Below are 19,350 nucleotides of genomic sequence, written 5' to 3'. Positions count from 1 at the left end.
ATGTGGATACCCCCTTTGAAACGACTGTCAGTATCATGCTGAGCGCACAAGTGGAAAATGCGGGGGCGGTTTTTGAAGCAGAAGGATGTTCTGAAGGTGAGAAGGGTGAAAGTTGTCCTCCTGTGCCAGGCATGTGCACTCTACGTAACAGGCAAGGACGTGCCAGGGGTAAGTAGTCGTATTTGGCTCTACTCCCAACACCCAGACGCTGTTGCCTTCATGCCTTCATTCATGGTCTTGTCTTAAGAGCTTTTTCCCCCTCCATTGTTACACAAGGCCTATCTAAAGGGTTTATGCCTCTGACTTGTGCTAAGCACTCTGGGTGACAGTGCCAGAGCTCATCACAAATCCTAAAACCCTCTGCAAATGCTCCTTCTCCTTGCTTGCCTCTCTCTGTCTATATTATTGTTTTTTTTTACTCACCCCCTTCCCTCCTCTTTGCCTCCCTCCCCCGGTCCTCCCTCCTCTCTCTTTGCTCTCTTCATCTCTTAATGCCTCTATCTCCACTCTGCTCTCTCTGTGACAGTGGAGTGCACGCGCTCACTAATCTAAGCCAGATGAGCTACAAAAACACAAGCTTCCTTCGCCGGTTGCTTTCCCCATTAACTAAGAGGCCCATCATTTTTTTCTCCAATCACAGTCCAGTCTTTTGAGGTTTACCAGCACGTCTGCATATGCACTAACGCAGACGAGCCAGTAAAACTCCTCTGTGAGTGATTTATAATGACATTCGATGGCTTTGCTGCTGCCATCGTCTATCTCTTCACCACAGACTATTGGGCAGTGGGCTTTCAGCCAGACCCATGGCACCTGTTGAGACTACTGCAGTGTCAAAGCCATTCTACATAATGTGCCTTTTAAATGGATTTAGCTTACCAAAGTATTTATAGTCCTCAAGGTTCTTGGGTACAGTGCCGGATGTAAACGTGGCTCCCAACCACAGTGAGTGTCCAGTCGACATCAGAGTTGAGCTAAGGCTCTATTCTCTCTGTCATGATGAGTTTGGGCTGAAGCTTTCATTTGGTTCTCGCTCACTGCAGAGGCAGAAGGGCACCACGTCCCTCCAGGGACAGCCGCCATCCCACCCTGTCACCTTCACTCTCATGTCCACAGGCCATGAAGCAGCCAGACTACAGAGGAATGGAAAGGAAAGAAGAGCAAAAAGGATGGGAAAAGATAAACTATTCACAGATGACCAAACATACATGAACATTTATATTGAAGAGTTGACTTATTGTTTTCTGTGGCAGCGACTCAGACAACAATACTCAAATTTCTATAGTAGGTAAATACATATGAAGCTCCTGCTGGCAGCTTGCTAAGCTTTATCCAAAGGTAGCAAAATCCACTAACCATTTTCTTTTTCTCCCTCATTAACATGCTAGATCTAGTGTTACTTACTGTAAAAACAACAGTTCACAGGTTTATCATGGACTATTTCTTGCCCAGTGACTTCCAGCTGTTGCCCGGCAACCTCATAGTGAAGACAAGACTTCCCATCTTATTTTCAACAAGAAAATGAATATTTTCCATGTGAGAGTTGGTTTAATTTCATCCAACAACACGCTCCAGTAACATACAAGACAGTTAAAACAAATTTCTGTTGCTATCTAGAATTGCCTGGGGTTCTGCCAGGCAATAAAATCAGCAATGCCATCAGAGAGACTTTAAATTTGACTGAACCTTTTCGTGAGTGCAGTTTTCATCATTCTTTGGGCTCGGTGAGAGGTAGTGATGTTTGATACCGTGGATTTCCTTTCCAATCCAATACTGAGTATAATTCTGGCTGGTATCGATGATACCGATCCAATACCGATACTTTGTACAAATGCACTAAATGTCTGGAAAATTTAAAAAAAGTGTGTATTTCACATCATAATTTCATAAAGAATACAAGACATGAGAGTAATTATTGTTTAATTATTAAGAACTATTATAAAAATCAAAACTTATGAAAAACATATTAATTCACATCACATGAACATTTCAACATGAAATATGAAAATACTGAACATGTAACACTTCAACAAAAGGGTCCAACATCGACACTTTCCCTCATTCACAAGTTTTTGTTAAAGAACAATAGCATATTTACTGTTTTCGCCTTCAGCCTCTTCCGTTTTTTTTGCTTAGGACAGACTGAATGAGTCAGAGTTGACTGACTGAGAAGCGTGACACAGTACACTTACCCAGGCGGAAGAAGAAGTAGTTCCTACCAATCGTGTATCATTTGGACAAGATCCTAATAGTGTAGCTACTGTCCACTGTGTTCCTGATATACATTACCTCAAATGACCGAAGTATCAAAAGTATTGATATTTTGATTTGTGAATTGATTTTAGAGTGTAAAGATCTGGTATCAGATATCGATATTTCAGTATCAATCTGCACATCACTAGTGAGAGGATCCTTGGCAGCTGATGAGCTAAGATCAGACGAAGGGAAGAGGTGAAAAAGAGGCTGATTCTTCCATGATTGGGCTGCTTACTGGTGCCATGCACTGCATGTCAAATCAGACCTCTTCAATGCACTCCATTGTACCTTCTTCCTCACACACTTTCGTTTTCCATCTCCCTTGTGCTCTCTTCTTTATCCACCCACCTTTGTCTAACAGCAGAGAAGACAATAAGTGAAGATAGTGAGATTTCAATCAGCTGCTAGGTTCAGGAAGTGAGAAAAAAGAAACTTTCCTCTAAAAATTCATCATTCTCCCAGTTTCCCCCAATGACTACTCTTCTCTTACAAGCACATCTAAGTTGCTAAGTTAATAACACCAGGAGGGGAGCATGGTGCAGCCGGAGAAAGGGTGCAGGATTTCGCAATAACACACTCACTCGCAGGCCCCTCATGAATCAAAATGACAAAACCAATCTAGCGACAAATTCTCTCTTGCTGGCTGTAAACGTCTCTGCTCCCTGGATGGGTGAATACAGGAGTACAGGCTGGACAAACCGCAATTTAAATCTGAGCAAAGTAAAATTCAATTAGCTGTACATCTTCTGCAAGAGCCTTTCAGTTCCTGGCAGTGGAGTTATTTGCATCCTGGTTTATGGGACTGATACTCTTCCCAGTGATGCAGACTTTTACTTTTTGTGGGTGAACATCTGTGTCATAAAGGTTTGTAAGTGCAGACAGGGAAGGTCAGTAAAAGTCAAGTGAGTTCACTTATGTCTGCAGCTGCCTGTTGAGGAAAAACCAAACAGAACCACAAGCTAACCTCAAGTGAGTATAGTCTACTTTTTATATATAGTGCTTGCATTCACTGTGAATTTTGCTGCCTTCAGAAGAACTAACGCGACTATTAAGGCCTGGGATCAGATTATCTGTGGTGTTTCATTATGTTTCAGGCTGAACAAAATGAAACCACAGAGACCAAGCACGAGTCAGTCTGTGGCTAAAGTGAGAGTTAAACTTTCAGTATTGAATATGCTTGTGTGCTTATGTGAAGACTGTTTTTTTCTCAGAGCTCAACATTTGTTGGCATTAGCTGATGGCATTACTAAGTTAATTACTGTCCTGTTTGACTGTCCACCTGTGAAGTTGAGACTTTATTTACTCTTTCCGAGGCCACCTCTGTACATTACTCATCAAACTGCTGCAGTACTGTGTCCCTGAGTCTATGAAAAACACAGCCAGAGGTTATTTTATCACTTTCCATGTGATCATGAAGGGCAGAGGAAGTGAATGAAGTTCATAAACATAAATATAATAAGTTACAATTCAAAACATTAACAAAAAAAAAAAAAACGTTTGGAAGTAGATAAGGTTAGCAGGTCAGCTAACTACTCTTCATAGATTCTCCTGATATAGAATGAGGCTTTTATGAGGTAGTTTTCATCTTTACACTTTATGTTTCATCTGTTGGCCCTTAATCTGTTCTGTCCAGTTGTAAAGAGAGGTGAATAAAGTGATAATTAATGTCCACACATGAAGAACAAAATGAAACAATGCACTATTGTAAACTGACCAGGAGTTTAATTATCATTTTGTTCATTTCATATCATGATGTATTGCAGGTAAAACACTGACCATGGAAAATTGTGATGATCACTGCATTTGAGTTAATAAATACATTTAACTCCTTCTGAAGACAAAATGGTGTATCACATCACTAGGAAAAGAATTTATTGTTGAAAAAAAAAAAAGAAAAAGACAAAGCATACTGGCTCTGCTTTTGCTGATGTGAGATTTACCACCATGACATCAGATTTAATGAACAGATTGAAAAGATTTCTTTGTAACAAAATTTCATATACTCACTCTCAAGTTGGATTTTCATCCAAATGTATCACAAATTTTAACAGTATTGTCTCAAAATCAGTCATAAAATATCCATACTTCCATATTAATGGCATCCTACCTGTTAATTGTGGAACTGATAAGATAAGAGGTAAAAGAGGTGTGAAAAACCTGGATCTGGTTTTAAGTTTTGTCTCCTGAAGCGAACAGTTGGTCTGGGTTGTATAACATTGTGTCACACTTAAAAAAACACAGATTTTCTATGCCTTGATCAAACATTAATTTCTGCAGCTCTTCATTTGGCATCTCCTCGATGTTTTTATATGGTGTTAATACTGCATATTATGTTGTTGCTTCTATTAATTTAATGAAGTTCACAGTCTCTTTATTGGTCCACACATGTATACGCACATAGTTTTACACCAAATCTGACTTGATTGCACTGTTTGTCATCACACCAACCTTTTCCACCTCTCACATGAATATGAACTTGGTGTTGCTGCACAGGTTTTTTTTTATTCTAGAATGTGAAAAATGAGAATAAAACAGCTGGGTAACAGCTGGATGTGAACACACCTAATGCTCTCTTTTGTCTGTCTACACCAGCAGCAGTGTGCTACAATTAGCTGAGAAATGGAGATGGCTAATGTCAACAAAGGACCAGCACCTTGAACATCCATTCTCCAAAACATACTTCACCTAAAATGATGACAGAAGGGAACCACAAGGCTGAGGAAAGAAGGGGTTAAACTTTTCTTGTCCAGCCAGGGACCAGGTGCTCCATGTCCAACCCTGAGGCCATAAGACTCTCCATGTTGGGTGCACCTTTAAGAGCCTCGGGATGGAAACACACCGTCCCTAACGGTCCATAAAAGACAGTGTTCTTCTGTCCCGCTCACCCCCTGTCTTTCTGGTATAGACTCATAAAAGGCTTAACAGGTCTCACATGACCCCTTTGTCCACTGGTGCACAGATCGACTGGATGGTGGGAAGACTGGAGGACTAGACAGCCTTTAAACCTGAAAGGACAAGGTGTTCGGCTGCCTCAGATATGAGCTCATGGTTCTGTCCTCCTGCACCGTCAGTCTGAGAAACCAGCTGGGCCCGAGCCACAGAAGACAAATAAATCCTGTACAAGGGTCAAAGGAGTCAAACAGCAGTGTGCTGAATATTAAAGGCTGTTTCATATGTCGGGACCAACTATTTTATGATACAACCATTCTAGTGCAGTACATAGGTCACAGAATGGTGTGTTGTTGCCTTTGTTTAACCACCTGGAGCAGCAAACCAGTTATAAATTTAGTTCAGTAAAGTAGGTACTATATTTTAACTACAGAATTCTGACTTTAATTTTAGAATTCTGACTTTAATCTCAGAATTCTGACTTTTTTTCCCCTCAGAATTCTGAGTTTTTTTTCTCAGAATTCTGACTTTAATCTCAGAATTCTGACTTTTTTTCTCAGAATAATAATAAAAAATATACATATATTGGACCTTAATTGTTTTTTTTCCAAGTGGCCCTAATCCTCTTCCGTAGATATCTATATATGCAATATTGTGCAAAAGTCCCAGACCAACATTAGTTTGTTGGTTTTGTAAAGTCATAATGACTACACATTTTCTGTACTATGATGCATTCTGGATACATGGGAAATATAGAAAAGTAAAACAGCTTCTATAAAGCAAAGTGGTAATATTTAGTGTGAACTCCCTTTGAATTTAACATGTCTTTAACCCTTTTGTTCAGACAATATGAGATTTATTTCATTAATTTTCTGACGTTTTATACCAGGTTTCATTCAACACATGTCAGATGTTTCTAACTGTTTTTTGCTGCTTCTTGTCATGAGGTCAGGGGTCACATTAAATAGTGACTTTAACCTTTAGAATACATTTCATTCAGTTTCTATGTGTCTTTTAAGGCTGTTGACATATTTCCTGTATTTCCTTGTTGTATCTGAAGAGAGAATAAGAAATAAATGCTTCTATACTTATTTCAACCCTGCAAAACAACAAACAAAGCTGAATATGGCTGAAGACTTTTGCATAATACTGTATATTAGTCACAGTAACTGAAAATACCTTTTTTATGATGGATATTTCTTCAGGGTTTGTTTTGTAATTTAGTTACGTCTTACATTGTCTTTGTAATTTGTCTCGCTATGTCCTTTGTATGTACGGACTGTGTTTTCAGTGGTTATGGTGGATGCAGCGTGGGTATAAGCCCAAGACATCGAAAATCAAAGTGATTCTTGAATTTTGAACAGTTCCATGTGCTAATTACAAAGCTTTTACAGCCAGTGTTAATGGTTCATGATGTACAATGACTTACAGGCCCTTTAATAAACAATACTTTTTATTTGATGTCATGCATTCTTTCATCCTACCTTCAGCCTGTATAACTCAAGGTTTTTTTCAAAATATGTCAAAAGTCAAACTAGTACTAAATTTAAAGAAAAACTATATGTTGCATTTCCTCAAACTGAAGGTAAAAGTACCATTTGTAAAACTAAACATAGAGAAGAAAAAGTGAAATGAGTTCGCTTTAGTTTATTTTTATATAACGAAATAAATTACAAAGCAGTTTTACAAGCATCCATATCAGTTTACTTGTGGACAGGAGCAGTATACGCTGACATGTAGGGGATTTTTCCTGTGTTGTCTTGTGGTTGGGTGTTTTTTGTTTTTCATGTGTTGGTCAGGGTTAGTTTACTGTTGTGACCAGACTGCAAACACATCACCCCAGGAGCCATCCTCCACCTGACCTTTACTGACCTCTAGGTTTTTTTCACAAGTCTGAGGCTGCAGTCACTAATCTAACAAGGCTAAGGAAGTGTCTGTCCTGGGGGAGGCTATTAGTACCGAGTTGACCTGTTTTTAGACCGAAACGAGATCGCCTATACATACAGACACACACTGCTTCTTAATAGGGGCCACTTAGTGTGACTGCAAACACCTTCAGCCCCTCTTCCTGCTGGTCTCAACTGTTTCCTTAAAAATTTCTCAGTTCCCCCTTGGACTCCCTCTTTATCTCCCCCTTTCACACACACACACACACACACACACACACGCACACACACACACACACAGTCACTCACTCTGTCTTTATATACACCCACAGGCCCTTCAACACATTTGTTTCTGTTTCTGCATCTGGCCAATGTTTTACCCTGCTGCCTTTGTTTTTAGTTCTTCGGTGCCAAAAAATGTAATTAGGTCACGGTTTATCTGAGCAAAAATAATTGCACAATAGTTGCATCTCAGCTCTTTTTCTTATGAATAAGTGATCTGTGCACATATGTCCTCAAACTGGCTAGATTAAGAGTTTTTCTGGGGTCAACAGCGCTGAAAGCCTCAGATGTTCTCCCCATGAACTCATCCTTAAGCTTACTGAGCTAAAACATCTGGGCCCCTTACTTTCTCTGCACAGCTTTTTACTAAACTTTAAGAATTGGGCTGGTGGGCTGCACATATAAACACACACACAGGGAAGACCGGGGAGTGTTGTAACGCTGCGCTGGTTCTAATGTTGTCAGGTTGACCGGGCAGAAAGAGGCTGTGGAATTTTATACTCCCTACTGGTTTAAGAGCCGACAGAAGAATTAACATTGTTGAACTTTTCAGGTACAAAACTACACAGTAAAAAACAGTGTCAATTTAACTCTTAGAGAGTTGAATTTAACTCTGTTTCAGATAACATTTGGTCCCACTCAAAATTAGAGTTAAATTTACTCAATGGCCAGTGTCAAATTTTCAGAGTTAATTCCACTCAATTCAGTGTCAATATGAACAATGAAATGTATAAAAATATTTAACACTGGTGTTTTCACACTGTTAGAGTAATTTGATTACACTTAATAGAGTTATTTTATTCTCCAAATTTAGTTTTAAAAATGACTCTACAATGTGTTAATATTGCAACGATGTAGAATTGCAGGGGTTTCCAAGGTTAGGTAATTGTCGGAAATTTATCGATATAGCAATTCTTTAATTCGCTATTTGAGATTAATTAATATTGTTACACTTTAATTCTGAAGGGAGAACTATTGCTCTATGAATTTGAATCACTCCAGATACAATTTTTATTCTGACAAGACTCTGTCCTTTCATTTGTAATTTACTGATGGTTTCAGGTACAGCATTGTTCTGGCTACAGGTTTGACTAATGGTGTCACATTAAAAAAAAAACCAAACAAACAAAAAAAAAAAAAGCAAACATAAAAAGGTCAACAAACATAGTAAAACTGACATATTAACCTAAATAAACATTAACACAAACCCCGCTTGAACCTCTGCACGTAAAATAGAACACAATGAGTAAAATGTCCAGTACCCACTATGGACCATGTGGTAGACTGGCACTAATCATCACTCTGTAGAGTTGAATTTTACACTGCATCCATGCAGAGTTTTACACTGACTTTCAACTCTACCATTAGAGCTGGTTTACTCTCCATAGAGCTAAATATACTCTACCTAGGTTAAAACAGTTTGACTCTGAAATATTGACACTTCATTTTTTTTTAATGTGTTTAATAATAATATAATAATGGGTATTTACTGCAGTGGTTTGACATATATATAACCCTCAACCAAAAGCTAAAAGCATCTACTGATCTAAAATGTTTAATACTTTTACAACCACTAATTTCTATCACTTTAATAAACTTAGACTAAATCCAATTTCAAAACTTTTCAGCAGCATCAGATGTGTTTTAGTTGGACCTTCAGAGGCTCTAGTGAATGTGGAAACTCCATCATTTTCTGCAACATTGATTCAGCAATATCAGTAGTTTGACAGATGACAGTGGCTGTAGACACTTATTTTTATATTTTGTCACTTTTTCTTCAGTTTGTACTTCATAACCTTTGAATTTACTCAGAAGTTTTATGAACATCTACATGATACATATAAAATAAATCTGAGAAAATACCTGATTTTCACTGGAAAATGTAAAATGCAGAGGATACTATTATAATAAATAGTGAGAAATTACTTATAAAAGCTTAAATGTAGGGAAAAATTCATTTGAAAATCATCAGAAAAATAAATCTAGGCCTTGAAGGAATAAAGCAACCATTAATTTAATTTATTCTGGTGTAGCTCATAAATATTCATGTAAAAATGGATCACTGAAATGATTATAATATTTTTTATACGGAACAAAATGTCGCTTCCCCTTTGCTTTTATGTGTTTACAGGCCATTCTTGACTGACCGAAAATGATAAATATGTTGATGTATGACAGCAATGGGCTGAAGTAACCAGTGCAATGTCTATATATATGTATATGTTTATGGTTGAGTCAGTTCATTCAGGGGGCAGCCATCTACATTTGCCACAATTGTGACAGTGATTGAACCCTTATGTGAAAATACACATTCAGAAATACAGTCCACACATATACACATATATGGATAAATACACACAAGGAGTTGCTTTTGTGCTAAATTTAAAGGTTGAGAAGGAATCAGTGTTTCTGTCACTTTAAAGGTCCAGTGAGCAAAATTTCAGAGGATTCAAGACGATGTAACTGCAGAAATGGAATATAATATCCGTCGTTTTCATTAGTGTATAAACCTTAGAATGAGTCATTTATATGTACAGAGGAAAGGGTCCCCTCCGTGGAGTCTGCCGTCATCATTATCATCAACCTCAGACTTCCTCTTCTCATTTTTCATAGTGGATGGCTTCCAGCATTGGGGTGTATTACCATCGCCTAGTATAAGTGTAGAGTCGAGTTTATAAAGGTTAAAGGTTAAGGTTAAGTTGCTTTATTATTCCCGTAGGGAAATTCAGTCTTTGCATTTTACCCATCCTAATACACACCATACCTCACATTAGCATTAGCATTAGCCCATAGCACACATTAGGAGCAGTGAGCTGCCACTGAAGGTGCCTGGGGATCAACTCTGGAACTAAACTGAGAGTCAAACCCAGAATGTTCTTGCTGTGAGGCATAAGTGCCAACCGCTATGAAACCGTGCCACCCATGACCACCTTACTTAACCCATAAAGACCCAAACATCCAGCGGCGACCAAAACCATCTACTGATCTAAGCTGTTTAATACCTGCTGATCCACTAATCCTATCAATATATGTCAGTAATTGGTGTAAAATACAGTTTGTCATCTTTTCATGGTCATCAGATATGACCCATTTGAATGTTCAGAGGCTCCGTAGTTACCGTGGAAACACTGTCATCTTCTACAACATTGATTCACCAGTAAAACCCATAGAGTTGGATCAGTGACAGTGGATAGACACACTTGTTTTTACCTTCAGTTATTCATGTCTCTGTTGAAAAAGCCACTTTTTCTTCAGTTTTCTCTGTTTCTGATATAATAACCTTCAACTTTAATTGAGGTTTTATGAACATCGACATGATCAGTGAATCAAATATAGGAAAACACATGATTTCCACTTCAAAAAACACAAAATAAAGAAGATAATATTCTAACAAACAGTGATAAATTTCTTATGAAAGGTTAAAAAGAGAGAAAAATTAATTTGGGAACTGACATAAAAGTCACCGTGGGTCTTCATGGGTTAAAATCTCACTATGGATGAACTAAGCTCTGGTCCTATTAAGGATGTTTTGTGTTTTTTTGGGGGGGCATCATAGGGTCCGGGAGGGTGATCCATTCGTTAAAATCTACACATCCACTAAATATTACTCATTGAAGCATTCAATTGGTCATATATGTATCTGTTTCTAATGGCGAGGGACACCAGAGGACCTGCGCAACATGGAGAGAACAACTAAATTCAGCACATAAAGGCTCCAGTCCAAGTGAAAGTCAAACCAGAATCTTCTTGCTGTTAGGTGTAAGTGTTAACCCCTACACCACTGTGCTACCCTCGATCACCTTAATTAAAATCCCATTACAGATAAACTAAGATCTGATCCTGTTAAGGATATTTTGTGGGGGGTTTTTGGGGCACCATAGGGTCAGGGTGGGTTGCAATCTACACTTTGACTAACCATTACCCACTGGACCATTCAACTAGTCCCATTTTGTATTCAATAATATTCTTACATAAAGGAGGATGTTAGAGATCTTATTTTAGCAAATAATTATTCAATCATTGCAAAATTGAGACACTAATTCACATAATCTGTCACTGTGCAACAAATGTCCAAGTGATTTTTTTGTCTTTTTTGTGGGAGACAAATATAAGCACCAACAGCCAGTGAGTTACTGATGCTCGGAAAAAAAAAAAAAAGCTGTTTTCATTCCCAGTCTCCCCGACACTCTCATCCTGGAGTGCTGTGTTGAGTGACAGCACCCTGAGAGGCTGTGATGCACCACTTATAGGCGAAAAACCGACAGCAGCGGCCCATTTGTCATTACTTCTGTTAATGTGGCCCAGCTGCCTGCCTGCCACATGGCACCACCAACCCAAATCCCAAGGTGTTTTGTGTTTGTGTGTGTGTGTGCACGGCTGTCTTGGCAGGCTGGTCCTTCTGCTTAAAGCTCCTCGCAAAGAACAGACAGCAGGACTCGGATGTTAAAGATACGACATCATGACCCTGATAATTAAGTTTGATGCTAGAAGAGACCAGATTCCCTGCTGTCTCGGTCCATTTTAAACATAGTTCTTTTTGTGTGTGAGAGGTAGAAGGAAAGAAGAGGAGAGGCTGTGCAGACGTGAGGAAAAATCTGAGGAAGGGGACTGAAAGAAAAGGGATGGCGCAGACAGACACAGCGGGGGGCACGCTGTTCTCCATATTAGACTGTCAATGAATCTCATTAACATGGCTTTGGTAATCAGCATCTGAGAATATTCCACTGAAGGCCATCCGCTCTGTTCCCCACCTCCTTCCTCTCATTTTGATTACACTGATGAATAAATTTGCCATTACTTTTTTTTCTTAAAATCCTTAAGAAAGCGTGTATTAGGGTAAGACTGCTGTTTTCTTCTTCCATTATGTCCAGTGCTCTGCTTTTACATGTGCAAACACAGCAGGCTGCCATGTTAAGGATACCCACTTTGCCCTCTTCACATCAGGAGAGGCATGTTTCTACATTTCAGCCCCACTCAGAGTGCAGTGGAAATAAATGGGCACTCATGCTGAAAGCTTGTCTTTTACAAATGACAGCTTACTAGATAATACGGACAAATTACATACAAACATTGTTTTAGGTACACTAAATTCTGCTTACTTGAAAACGGTAACAGTAATGTCTGAGATACTGACAAGAGTGCTTTTATCTTTTCAGTTTTCTTGACGATCTTTTTTTATTTTTGTGAAATGTGTGGCTGGAGGAGAAGCAAAAGGATGGCAGGATGTTTGGCTTTAAAATCCCACGGCAGGATGAACTCACAGGGACAAAGAGGTGTCATTTGTTTGTTTGTCACATATGTCTGATGACACAGGACCTCAACAGGAAGCCAGTTGGATGTGAAACAGGAAGGTCTGACCCCAGACGGGGATGTTCAGATTTTTTATTTTTCCTGTGCACTTCCTTAATGAGAGTGAGCTTCAGTCTAATGAAAACCAATTCTGGCTATTGTTGAAACACATCACAACAGTAATATTTGATTGTCCTTGGAGAGATTTGCGTGGCATAAGATGAAAAAGAGGAGATTAGAGGTTGGAATCGAAGCGTCATGCCAGAGACATTCCCAACACCACACATGCTCATTCTTTAATCATGATCAGGTCCTGCCAATATTGGGAAATCTGAATTCCAAGGGCTGCTCTGCATCAGATGGGACCAGCATACACTAGTCTATGTCTCTAACATCTGACAGAGTGACTAATGGGAGTCACTGAGGCTTCACTCCCCCAAAACCAAAACCTAAACACCCTCAAAACACTCCGAGACTCCGAGCCTCTCCCTCTGGATCAACTGAAGAAGCCATGCAGCAGTTCTGACAAAACATCTTTAGGTCCGGACTGATTTACTATCTGTCCTGTAAGTCCTCTCCCTTTCTTGACGCTCTCCAGCGGCTGGAGGCAGCGTTCCCATAGTCCTGTGAGCTCTCAGGGTGTGTTCCTGGCACTGAATGCACAGATAGGATAAATAAATCACGCACAGGCCCTCTGGAGAGCGAAGAATCTGACTGGAGCAGACTTCGGGGAATAAACGAAACATCTGGCAAAGGAGGTAGACCAGAGAAAAAAAATGACTTCTAGAAGGATATTATGTTCGGACACTGACTACTGGTGTTCAAGTTGAAACAAAGCTGAAACATTCTTTTATTAGGGGATGAAATGAACCACTGATCCAAGGAAGAGATCACATTTCTGTCAGCCAACAAATGATTGGACTCAGAGGGCTTATGTTGTGTGATGCCACATACTGTTAGCCATTTTGGAGTGTCCAGCCCATTTGTAGTCCATACACAAACGCAGCCACGACTGCAGGAACAGCTGATCCCATATCAGCCCTGGTTCCACTAGGTTAAAGAACACAGATCCTATTAAATACTGTCGCTGCTGCAGCATTCAGCAGAGCAGGACTGAAAACACACATACACGAATATCCATCTGCTGTGGTCAGCTTTGGCACGGTTTCAGCAAGACTCTCCAAATGGCAAAGCTTACATTTGGATTCTGTTTGTTTGTGTGTTAAAGTACATGAGTGTGGGAGAAATTGAGAGAGAAAAGGGAGACAGGAGGAGATAGATGGGGCAAGGAGGGAAGTTGAGCGAAGGAGGAAAAAAAAGGGGGGGGTGAAGAAGAAGCGAGAACAGCCATCCGCAACAAATGTGCTGCAAGGCTTTCGCATCGGGGTGACAGGTGCATTATCATAGGTTAATGAGTAGCCTAGTGCTGCCTGTAGGTGCAATCAGGAGAGCACTGCCTCCACTACTACCTCCATCAATCAGATCAGACATGAAGTCCCACTCAAGCACCGAACACACATCCACTCACCAACACACAGGGGTATAGTACAGTACGCTAACACACACGCAAACACCCCTAAGTGTCCAATTTAGTACAAAAGATTACAGTGTGATTATGAGGTATTTATGGACACAAAGAAAGATAATTAACACCTCAAGCACAGACCTCAGGTGTGATCATAGAGAGATGTTAACTACAGTAACAACTGCGGTCTTTGTGTCGACTGGAATAACAGACAGAGGCAATCAGACGCCTGAAAACAGTGAAGGGGTTTGTGATTTCTTTGTTGTTTTCGCACCAGTTGGAAGTTGGTGTTGGGTACAAGTTGGATGATGAGTTTTTTTTATGAATCATTATAAAGTATGATGGACGATAATGATAGGGAGATTAAAAACAGACTCCTAGGCTTCCATAGATATCCTGTGTGGCCCTTTTGCAAACAATTTGTTACTTAGCCATTCACACCTGTGGGTGGTTTAGGTTGACCAGTTAACCCTGTCCATATGAACCGATTTGGAATGTTTGTGATAAACTGAAAGATTGCTGAGCTCAAGAAAGAGATCATTATTACCTCCGCCAGGACGTATTGTGATCACTTGGCTTTGTGTGTTTGCGAGCGTGTTTGTTTGTTTGTTTGTTTGTTTGTTAGCAAGATAACTCAAAAAATTTATGGACGGACTTTCACGAAATTTTCAGGAAATGTTGATACTGGCACAAGGAAGAAATGATTAAATTTTGGTGGTGATGGGGGGCAGATCTGTCTTGGCGGAGGTCTGTGCTCCCCGAGTGCTTTTCTTGTTTAAAGATGTGTTTCCAAAAATATATGATGATCTTATAATTTAACTAAATGTTGGAGTCTCCTTGGGACCCACACCCGCAAAATATGTAATGAATATCACCTAAAGAGTAACTTTTTAACTTTTAATCCAAGCAAAAAATCTGCCAATGGAACAAGTGAAAATTATCTTGGTAAGATTTCTTGAAATAAGATTTTCAAGATCTCTTGTCTAAAAATAAGTTCTTATATCTCACTGAAAAGTTACTCTTTAGGTGATTATGTCTTATTTTAAGTGTGATGAGATATTTTGACTAGAAATGAGAAGAATACACTTGGTAAGATTTAGATTTTTGCAGTGTTGCACCTTTTGCAGTGTTTTTTGTCTTATTATACCTGTTTATCTTGTTGCGTCTTTTGCATCATTGTAATCTTTTTATGTCTTATGTATCAATTTTGTCTTGTTCATTTCACAGGACTTTATGTCAACATTCATAAAGTCTGTACAGAGGAGACTTTTGTTTTGTTTTAATTAGGAAAAACTGGATTCATGGGTCATTTTATTACTACATTTTTTTCCTGTCCACTGGTGACCCAAGGAAAACAGCTCCATGACATATTATGGGTCATGACCTGAATTTTGGGAAAGTACCAAGATGGATTGCTGTAAAAGATGTAAAAGTTAAACACCACAGGGGCAAAATAGAACATAGGTGTCAATAGAGTGATTGTATGAATCAAAAAATATCGTATATAATGGTAAAGCCCTGACAGTGACCATTTCACTGCACAATAACTACTTTTACTTTCCATTCTTTCTACACATGTTGCTGATAGTTCTAATACTTCAATTTTCTTGCAGTTTTGAATGTAAGAAAGTTTTGTATAAAGTATTTCTTCCACTTCTGAAATGGCCACAATATACAGTCTGAGGAAAAAATTATTAGACCACCTTTGTTTTCTTCAGTTTCTTGTTCATTTTAATGCCTGGTACAACTATAGGTACATTTGTTTGGACAAATATAATGATAACAACAAAAATAGCTCATAACTTTTTTAATTTCAGAGCTGATATCTAGCCATTTTCCATGTTTTCTTGATAATAACCAAAATCACTTCAGTTCTTACATCAATAGCTATGGCATTGTACTGACAAAAACAGTGCTTTTAGGCATTCCATGTTTTCTTTTCTGTCTGTTTTAGTCACATGATACACACAGGAGTTTGTACTTGATTGCATAACTATTGTTTTTGATGACTTTTGATGGTCTAATAATTTTTTCCGCGACTGTATGTATGTAACTTTAGTCTGGCTGCAGGTGTGTGTTTAATTCCATCTCTCACTCTATCTTTTTTTTTCTCTTCTCCATCTCTCCACACTGAAGTGTTTTCACAGACTCATAGTGCTGATGTTCACTGCTGTTTGGCAAGGCAGTGGAGCTGTGCCAGAGTGATTTCAGGGGTCTTTACTCTCCGCGGGCCAAAGAGGCCACATGGAGAGGGGAGCTCGCCCTTATCACAGTGGATTAGCTGGTAAGAGGGAAGAGACGGGGGCATGAAGAGGAAGAGAGAAAGGAAGGTGGCTCTGTGAGTGAGTCAGTGTATCATTCATCGCCCGGTACTGGATTCTACAAGCCGCTGGGCAGGAAATGAGGCGGAGGACACCCACTGACCTGCAGCCACTTGCTGCCTCTCAGTCTATCAGGAAAACAATTTAAACAGCTAATAGAACCAGGCTGGATCCTCTTTCCATCTTATACAGAGGCGCTGTGACTCATACTACTCATTTCTGATTAGAACTCCTCGGGCTTAAAAGTAATCTACATCAGACAAGCCATAGACCCAGGTAGTTATGTTCTTATGCATGTATCAGGTGGATATGTGTAAGAGAGGACTGTTTGTTTATATGTGATCCCTTTGGGAGATTAAAAACAGGAAGGCCGGGGAGTGTCTGTGCAGGAGGAAGGCAGCAGTCGGCTGGGTCAGTCTGCAGGTGGAGGTGGGGTCCATTGTAGGGGAGCATGGGGGTGCTGTCTGAACACGTCGTGACACAATGTGAACAGGATGCAGAGGGGAAGAGCACGGCGGTCAGGGGGTGTACCTCCACAAAGCTGTCCACCGTGTAGGACAAGCATCAGTGGAGCAGAGAGCTAACTAAAAACACACACTGATAGGCAGCTGACTAGTTACAGAAAACCTCACATCCTTTTTTAATTTATTTATTTATTTTTTTTACTTGTCTTGTCCAGCATCCTAACAGCAGAATGGTAGTCTGGCTGCCTTTTGGTGCTGAACAAATTTGCTTTGCCAAGGGTAACTTCATAAAGCATATGAAGCTCCCCTTGATATTCTACTGTGTTTATTATGAGTTTTGTTGAACCACATTTCAATGCCGGACCTGACACTGGGTGTGTGTGTGTGTGTGGGGGGGGGGGGGGGGGGGGGGGGGGCAAGAAAGAAGAAGGTGGTGAAGACCCTCACAAGAAAGTATCAACAATACAAATAGTAACAACCATGGTGATAATTATAATGGTAACAATGGTAACAACAGAGAACACCTCCTGGTAAACACACACTTCTTTTGAGTGCATGAGCAGAGGTGTCAAATGCAAATCCACTTCACCTCCAGATAAGACACTCTACGGCAGAAGTTGTATCTGCTTTAACGTATCACACGCAAACATTCTCCTGAGATGCTTCCCTCAGATCAGCACGTTCTTTTAAATCTCTCCGGGTTATTCAGTCTTTATTGAACACACAGGCTTGACATCTTCATTATTCATCCCTTTTATTTCATTTTGTCTCAGTGGGATCATCATCTGTCCCACTTCCTCTGCCCTGGACTCACTGATTGACAGTTATGTGGAAAAAACAGAGGAAGCCTTCCTTCCTCGTTGTGTTTGGCCTGGATGTGTGTGCATGTGTGCATGATCTAATGAGTCCAGCAGCAGCAGCAGCAGCAGCAGCAGCAGCAGCAGCAGCAGCAGCAGCAGCAGCGTACTATCCTAGTTAGAAACCCACAACAGTTTTCCATAAGAAACATATCCACATGTGCAGTGGCCTGAGAGTTCTTACGTTCATTAAATGATCTGTAAATGAACTGGTGTATTCAAAGGCACAATTAGAAAACAACACACCACAGTTACAGTCCAAGGTGTCAGTTACATGAATCCGTAAAGACGCAGTAATACTTTTCTGGCAGTTCCCAAATTAATTTTTCTCTCTAGTTAACCTTTCTTAGGTGATTTATCACCATTTATTGTTATGATAGCCTCCGTATTTTGCATTTCTCTAAATGTAAATCTTGTATTTTCCTATATTTAATTTTTTATATTGAATTTAGATGTATGATGATGAGTAAATTCAAAGGTTATCATATCAAAACAGAGAAAGCTGAAGAAAAAATTACTTTTTTGGTAAAGTATATCATAAACTGAACATAAAACAAGCATCTCTAGGCACTGTTATTGATCAAACTCCATGGGTTTTTACTGATGAACCAATGTTGTAGAAGATGAAAGTGTTTCCACATTCACTACGGAGACAAACTACATTTTATACTAATTACCTTCGCCAAGGAGGTAATGTTTTTGCCGACGCTGGTTTGTCTGTGTGCAAGATACCTCAAAAAGTTACCGACAGATTTGGATGAAAATTTCAGGAAATGTTGATACTGACACAAGGAACAAATGATTAAATTTTGGTGGTGATCGGGGGTGGGGGGGTGCACGGGGGCCCACTGATCTGCCTTGGTGGAGGTCTGCGCTCTACGAGTGCTTCTAGTTATTTACATGTATTGATAGGATCAGTGGATCAACAGGTATTAAACAGTTTATCAGTAGATGCTTTTGGTTGCCCGTGGCTGTTTGGGTCTTTATGAGTTCAACTGATTGGCCTTTAATTCATATTTTTAAGTATAGAAAGCTGGACACATTGTATGTTTGCTACACTCACTCATTTATATCATTAACTGGAACATTTCCTTCAACTTTTAGCAATCAAGAACACTTGTACTGGTTGTGGAACAATACTATAGGAAGACTAGAGTAGACTTATCAGCTGCAATGCACCACATGCAAAAGAAAGACCTCAATCCAAAAGCTTTTAATTGGGACGAAAGACCAGATTTGATCAACAATTCCAATTTTATATATAATTTTGAAGGTCATATTGTATTTTTATGTTGCATCACTCAACTAAAAAAAAGTCAATGGAACATTTAATGTCCTGATGAATATCTGTATTTCATGGGTGTTGTTTATAGTTTTTGGTTGTAACTAGTGTACCGCATTGTGCATCCACCTGGAATGAAATGTAAAGAATTAAAGTTTATTTTAACTGCTTTGAAATTAATATGAAAGAAATTTGATTAAATGCATTTATGTCTCTATGTCATCTAAACCCAACAATAAACACAGAATTAGTCAGTGTAAGCAAGTTTTTTCCACATATATACCAGCTTTGTCAGTCATTTA

This window comes from Sphaeramia orbicularis, chromosome 6 (genome assembly GCF_902148855.1).
Source record: "Sphaeramia orbicularis chromosome 6, fSphaOr1.1, whole genome shotgun sequence".
NCBI lineage: Eukaryota > Metazoa > Chordata > Actinopteri > Kurtiformes > Apogonidae > Sphaeramia > Sphaeramia orbicularis.
This window is presented reverse-complemented; position numbering follows the sequence as displayed.